Raw genomic sequence first — 6861 nt, 5'->3', positions numbered from 1 at the left:
CTCATTCTCTTTGACAGAAACATTTTCCCATAGTTCCTGGCTGAGGACAAAAGTCAGTGTGGTCTGGAAACACCAAGCAGGGCAGAAGGTCAGGCAGCAGTGCTACAGGGCTCTCAAGGATTGTGCAGGATGATGAAGAGAGCAAAGAGGTTTCAGCAAGGGTGCAGGGCACATAGTCAGAGGAGCCATTGGATGCAGAGACAGAGACTGGAGGGCTGGGGGCAGATGGGACTCATCCAGTCAAGCAGGGATTACAAAAATCTTGTAGCATTACAAAACTCCAGCAGAATGCCACAGGCTGCTATCACCTGCCTCCTTGGGATCCACTGTGCACACACTTCATGTCTTCTGTCCTAACTGACACATCCTTTCCCCCAGGACACATGAAATCTCACATACCATCACTCAGAACTGTCTGTGAGGGAATGGGAATGATGGAGGCCAGGAAATGCGAAGTCATGGTAAAGGGAAGCAGCTACTCATGCCACAACCTTCTGGGACATGTTTCCGTTCATTGAGATCATAAAAGAAAATTGTCACTTATGCAGCATAGACAGCTGCATGTCCCCTGAGGCACTGTGGGGCCAGGATAAAAGGCAGCCCAACTAGGGGCTCTCTCAACCACTTCTGTCACCTCCTGCTCCTTGGGAACCAGGTGAGTTCGAAGCCCCTTTCTCCTCCACCCTCTCCAAGACAGCATTGGGCTTTCTGGCCCTTGTTGCTGCTCCTTGTTCTTCCGGGGCTGTTCTGCACTGGTGCTGGTGTGGGCAGAGGGCAGAGTGTGTGTTCTGGCCAGAGGCTGAGGCTGGGCTGAGGGGCTGATTTTCCTGCAGCTTAGGCAGGAGCAGAGCTGGGCCTGGCTGAGCTGGGAAGGAGGGTGCTGGGCTGAGGCAAAGGATGCCCAGGATGGGGCTGGCCAGGCTGGAGCTGTGCAGGCAGCAGGGGCCTTGTGCTGCTGGGGCTGCCTTGCGGGCTGTGTCTGAGGTGTGCGTGTGCTCTGCTTCCTCCCTGCCCTCTGTGCCAGGTGCAGCGCCAGGCTCCAGACATGTCCTGCTCTGAGAAGTGCCAGCAGTGCCGGCCCTGCGAGCCTTGCTGCCAGCCCTGTGGCCCCTGCCCGCTGGCCAGCAGCTGCACTGAGTGCTGTGTCAGGCAGTGCCAGAGCTCCCACGTTGTCATTCAGCCGCCTGCTGTGCTGGTGACCCTGCCTGGGCCCATCCTCAGCTCCTCCCCACAGAACACCGCCGTGGGATCCTCCACCTCTGCTGCTGTTGGCAGCATCCTCAGCTGTGAGGGAGTGCCCATCAGCTCTGGGGGCTTTGACATCTCCTGCATCACCAACTGCTGTGGTGGCAGCAGGTGCTGTCGTCCTTGCTAAAGATGCTGCTGCTGCCAACGTCCTCCGGCAAGAACCTCCAAGACCTCGGAATATGGAGTTGGAATGAAGACAAATTTTGGGACATTGGCTTTAGACTTTTTAGCTATTAGTTCCTTCTTCTGCTCTATCTTCTTTCTTCCCTTCCTTTTATGTTGACACTAGCCAATGTCACCTTAGTGGCCCCCTCCCTTCCCCTCCTCTATCTGCTGGCCAGGCCTCTGGACACCCCCACTTCATCTTAGTAGCTGTTCCTGGTGCTTTCTCTGATGTACCCATTTTTCTTCTTTATACTCAATAAAGTTTTTGCATTCAAACCTCAGCCTCTGATTTCTCCTTCATTCTGTGACAACACTTCTAGTCTCCTAAGGAGTACAGTGGAAGAGCAGAGAGCAGGACTCACTGCTATGGGTTTTCCTTGTGCCTTTTCCCTTGAAGCTGACAAAGATACCCTGACACTGAGGGTGATCAGGCATTGGAACAAGTTTCCTAGGGAAATTGTAGATTTCTCATTCCTGGAAATGTTCAAGGCAAGGTTGCTCAGGGCTTTCAGCCACTTGTTTTGGTGGGGGCCATTCTTGCCCATGTTTTGTGTGCTGGGTGGATTGTTGCAAACAAAGAAATGTTTAAGTTCCCTTCTATTCCAAGTGTTTCAGTTGACACAGTTGTGCAGATGGAACAGGCACAAACCATAGTGGAAAGGCAAAGAGTAAATTTATTGCTTTACCTCACTCTGAAGAGGAAATGCAATCAACAGTTGGGCAGGGATGCACAGTTGGGAGTGTTGTCCTGCTTCAGATCAGTACCTGCTGGCAGGGCTCCTCTTTACACCAATGCTGTGATCTCCCTGTGCTTTTTGTGATCTCTGAGCTTTGATTTTTTTCTCCCCTAAAATAGGGAGCTCAAGCATGTCCATGAGATGGCCCTCCGAGTCTCTTCAAACACTGGCATTGTCTCTACACAGAGATTCTGCTTCTCCAAACACAGAATAAAACAGCAGAAGGCATCCTTTATGGTTTTTCCCACACTGATATCCTCCATGCTTTGGCATCCTCAGCTGCAAAGTCATTTCAGCAAACCTACATTCATCCTCCTAATTCTTCTGCTCTTAGCCCTTTCCTCCCAAACCCAAACCATTTCTAATGAAATCTGCTTTCACAGAGGCATTATCAGTGTGACAAATGTGCTCAGTGTTGGGCAGTGCTGAGCCCCTTTTGGCTGGAGCTGACTCAGTCACATGTGGTGGGAGACACTGGACTCTTGTCCCAGAGCCCATTCCTACAGTTTTCTGCCCCAGCTACCAAACCTCACCACTTTTACTTCAGGGAGAGTGTCCTACACAGTGTGAAGCACAATCAGAAGAATAAAAATTTCAACAGCACATTGTTATGCACCCTTTTGCTTTAGCCAACTGCCTCGAGCCTCAAGTTGTTTCCCATCTTATTTTCTCTTCCCTGTCCACCTTGGCCTGGCCTTTGCCTTGGCCTTGCGCTTCCCTATTCCTATTCCTATTCCTATTCCTATTCCTATTCCTATTCCTATTCCTATTCCTATTCCTATTCCTATTCCTATTCCTATTCCTATTCCTATTCCTATTCCTATTCTATTTCTATTTCTATTCCTATTCCTATTCCTAGTCCTATTTCAATGCCAAGTGTGCAATTTATTAATAAAATGTGAAATCTTCTGTGGAGTCTCTGACTTTGTTTTTCCTCTCAACCACCAGCATGTACAAATCCTGGCAGTTCCCTCCCCCTTACGCGTGGGACATGACACCCACTCACCAGCAACCCTCTAGCAGAGGGGAATCCATTTGGGATGAAGGCCTGCTGGCAGGATTTCTGGGCTTTCTCCCTGAACATAAAGCAAGACGTGGAGGGTAGAGGAGGCAGAATTTGCATTTCAGATCTCCAGACATTTCTCTGTAAGGTCAAAGCAGCACTGTTCAGCTGTTCATTGGCTCTCCAGGGCAGCCAGTGCCTCTGTGGGATTAAAAGACACACCACAGGGAGACAAACAATGAGAAGTTTCATGTGGCCTCATGTTATATTTTCTCCTCCAGCCAGGTCTTATGAGTTCTTAGAGAAACATAACACACTTGAGATAGCTTAGGTACTTTGATGGTATAAAATTAGTAGGATGGCTTTTGAGGTAGTTGGAAACAGAAAAGTTTTAATAAAAGGTGAAATAACAAAGCTCTTTACAGAGAAGAACTGAGTTAGGGGTAAGAGGTTCTTGCGCCTGGTAAAAACACCCCACAAAAGTGATTGCTTCTTTTGTTTTCTTCTTTTTCTAGTGAATTGCTTAGGTGGAACATTTTGGCTTCTGTCCAATTGGGTATCTTTAGGTTTGAGGTGAAGTCTTCAAGGTCTTATGAGGTGTCTTTTTACCCAATTGAGGAGAGAAACTTCTGGGCTTTTTTCCTTAAGGAGACAAAGGATAATTTGTTCACTCTGTCATCAGGGGGCACATTCCTATACCCTCACGGTGCGCACATGCACAGACTGACACATATGCACTTAGGAAGGCCTCCCTTGGACCTTGGAATCTGAACATTTGTAAAATAAAACTGTCAAAAATTGAGCACGCTGTTGACTTGTTGGGGACAGCTCTGAGAGAAGAGAACTCAAGCACCTGTGAAGGAACCCAGATACAGAAATGGTCTTGTCTTCCCAAAGCACCTACAGAAAGTGTACAGAAATAGGATGAGGTCAATGAGACCAGCACAATTTTCCTGAGACACGGTAAATCTAGCAAGAAGAAAAATACCCTGCAAGCAGAAGCTCGTCTGAGTGAAACAAAGAGTTTCACTCTTTGCCAGAGAGAGATGGGGCCGAAGGAGAAAAGGGTGTTTCCTCATATCTCACGTGCCTGCCCTTGTGCCAGTGGGCAAGAAGAACAAGCCTGATGCACTGAAAATTTTGCCACAAAGAATCCTACAGGGATGACACAGGTGAACATCACGTCCCTGTATGGAATGTCACCAGACCATGATCCAAGCACTTTGCCTGTGCTGATCTGTTTACATCCTGGAAATTCTTGGAACTCTCATCCTGGACCTAACATGACTCTTCAGATAGGAAATGGGAATGCACAAGGCAGAAGCCAGGAAATGAAAAGGCAGAAATGCAGGAAACCAGGACACAGCCCCGACCATTAACTGGGATAGTTTGCATTTGACATGAGTTGGTCAGAAAATTATGGCTTCCACGAAGGTGCCTGTGGGCCGGAGGCAGGGCAGGACTGCTATAAAAGGCAGCCCAAGTCTCTGCTCCCTCATCCACGTCTCTCACCTCATACTCTTCAGGAATCAGGTAAGTAGGAAGCCTCTTCTGCTCCTTCTGCTGCTTCAAGAGCAGCTCTTGCCTGGCTGATAGGGGCTGGTAGCTCCTCAGCTGAGAGGGGCTACAAGAGCCCAGGGCTGGGAGCTGCTTGTGCTGGGAGAGGGCAAGGGAGAGAAAGTCTTTTGCAGACAGAGAGAGGCTGGGACTTGGCTGAGGTGGCTCCTGGGCTTTGAGCTGGGCACTGCAATGGGGGCCAGGAGGTGCCTTGGCTGCAGGGAGTTTGAGTGCAGTGCTGCTTCTCACGTGTCCTCACTTTGTGCTTCTCCCTGTCTTCTGTGCCAGGTGCACCTGTGACCCTGAGCCATGTCCTGCTGCAAGCCCTGTGACCCTTGCTGCCAGCCCTGTGGCCCCTGCCCGCTGGCCAGCAGCTGCACTGAGTGCTGTGTCAGGCAGTGCCAGAGCTCCCACGTTGTCATTCAGCCGCCTGCTGTGCTGGTGACCCTGCCCGGGCCCATCCTCAGCTCCTCCCCACAGAACACCGCCGTGGGATCCTCCACCTCTGCTGCTGTTGGCAGCATCCTCAGCTGTGAGGGAGTGCCCATCAGCTCTGGGGGCTTTGACATCTCCTGCATCACCAACTGCTATGGCAACAGTTGCTGTCGTCCCTGCTAAATCTGCTGGCAACATCCCTGGGCAAGAACCTCCACAACCTCAGAACATGGAGCTGAAATGAAGACAGAACTTTGGGACTGAATGTAGGGCCTCTGACTTTTGTTTTCTTCTTCTCCTCTCTTCTGTCTCTTGCATTCCTTTCCAGTCAATAGCACTCAATGCCAGCCTAGTGGGACCTGTTGGCTTCTCTACCTCCCTTGCTCTGGTAACCAGCAATTGCCACCCGCACTGCACCTTAGTGGCTGCTCCTGGTGCTCTCTGGATCCACCTCCTTTTTCTTCTTTAGTCTCAATAAAGTTGTTTTGCATCCAAGACTTGGCCTCTGATTCTCTTTTTATCTGTGTCACCTCCCGTGAGCTCAGGGCAAAAGGTGGAGTAAGCAGAGCTTGGGACTCCCTAGAGTGGATTTTACTTTGTGCCTTTGCTCATGGAGCTCACAAACACATCCCTCAGTACTCCACTAAATCTGCCAGGAGAGGAAAATGGCTGCCAAACTTGACAGAAATGGGGGGTGAAAGGGGGTGAGTGGGAATCAGCAATGCTTGATTCCAGCCCATAGCCTCACGAATATTACTTCTTAGTGCTGGTATGTGAAATTCCATGTTTCCTGGGGCAAGAATGTGTCAGTGTAATCATAAGACATAAACTAAGTGCACAATGGATCCAAAGGATGGCAGGTGATGCCAGCCTAGGGCACAGTACTGGAGTTTTGTAATGCTGCCAGATTTTTGTGATCCCAGCTGGTTGAGGGGCCTCCTCTGTTCTCAGCCCTCATTTCTTTTGCTCATGAAACAATCGGCCCCACTATGTGACTTGTCTACTTAATGAAACCTCTTTGCTCTCACCATAATCTTGCAAAATCCTGGATACTGCTGTAGCAGAGCTGCCTGAGCTTCTGTCCTGCTTGGTGTTCCCAGAATCTGCCCTGGCTGGGAGCACGGCCTGTAGGGCCTTCCCCGCCCAGCAGTGCCAGCCACTGACACACCCTCAGCCCCTAGTTCCTTCTCTGCAGGAACCTGGACAGGGCCAGTACACCCACATCTCTCAATGACAATCCCAAACCTGGGTGTCTTACTTCAGGGTAAATTTTGGAGAGAATTCCCAAAGGGTTTCCTCTAGAAAAGCAGATTCAATTGGCTCCTCCCCCAACTGGTTCAGGAGAAAATACCTCCTTAGAGAAGAGTGGAAAAAACTGTTTATTAAACAATAAAACCTAAAAAATATTAAACAATATAATGTCTTGCTTCTCCCCACGAGATGGAAAACTCAGAAAATCTCCTTAAATCTCCTGTCTCTTATCAGTCCCTCCAGTGCTGGAAATGTCGGGCCCAGGCCCAGCTTAGTAGGCCCCAGTTGGAGCTGTCAGCTTTCTGCTGGTTGTTCAAAGGTGTCAAAAAGTCCAAAGAAAAGGGAAAAAAACCCACAGTCCAAGGAACATCTTTGCCACAGCTAGCTAAACTAACTAAAACAAAGAAACAAAGGACAGTTCTGTCCCACAGTCTGTCCATCCTCAGAGAGCAACAGTCCAGGAGC

The 6861-nt window shown here is 49.5% G+C and overlaps 1 pseudogene; it reads left to right on the top strand.

Moving 5' to 3' along the window:
• The first annotated feature begins 434 nt into the window (after positions 1–434).
• Positions 435–5640, top strand: LOC134430822 (feather keratin Cos2-2-like; annotated as a pseudogene).
• Positions 5641–6861: the final 1221 nt, after the last annotated feature.

Source organism: Melospiza melodia, chromosome 30 (genome assembly GCF_035770615.1).
Source record: "Melospiza melodia melodia isolate bMelMel2 chromosome 30, bMelMel2.pri, whole genome shotgun sequence".
Classification (NCBI taxonomy): Eukaryota; Metazoa; Chordata; class Aves; order Passeriformes; family Passerellidae; genus Melospiza; species Melospiza melodia.
This window is presented reverse-complemented; position numbering and strand designations above follow the sequence as displayed.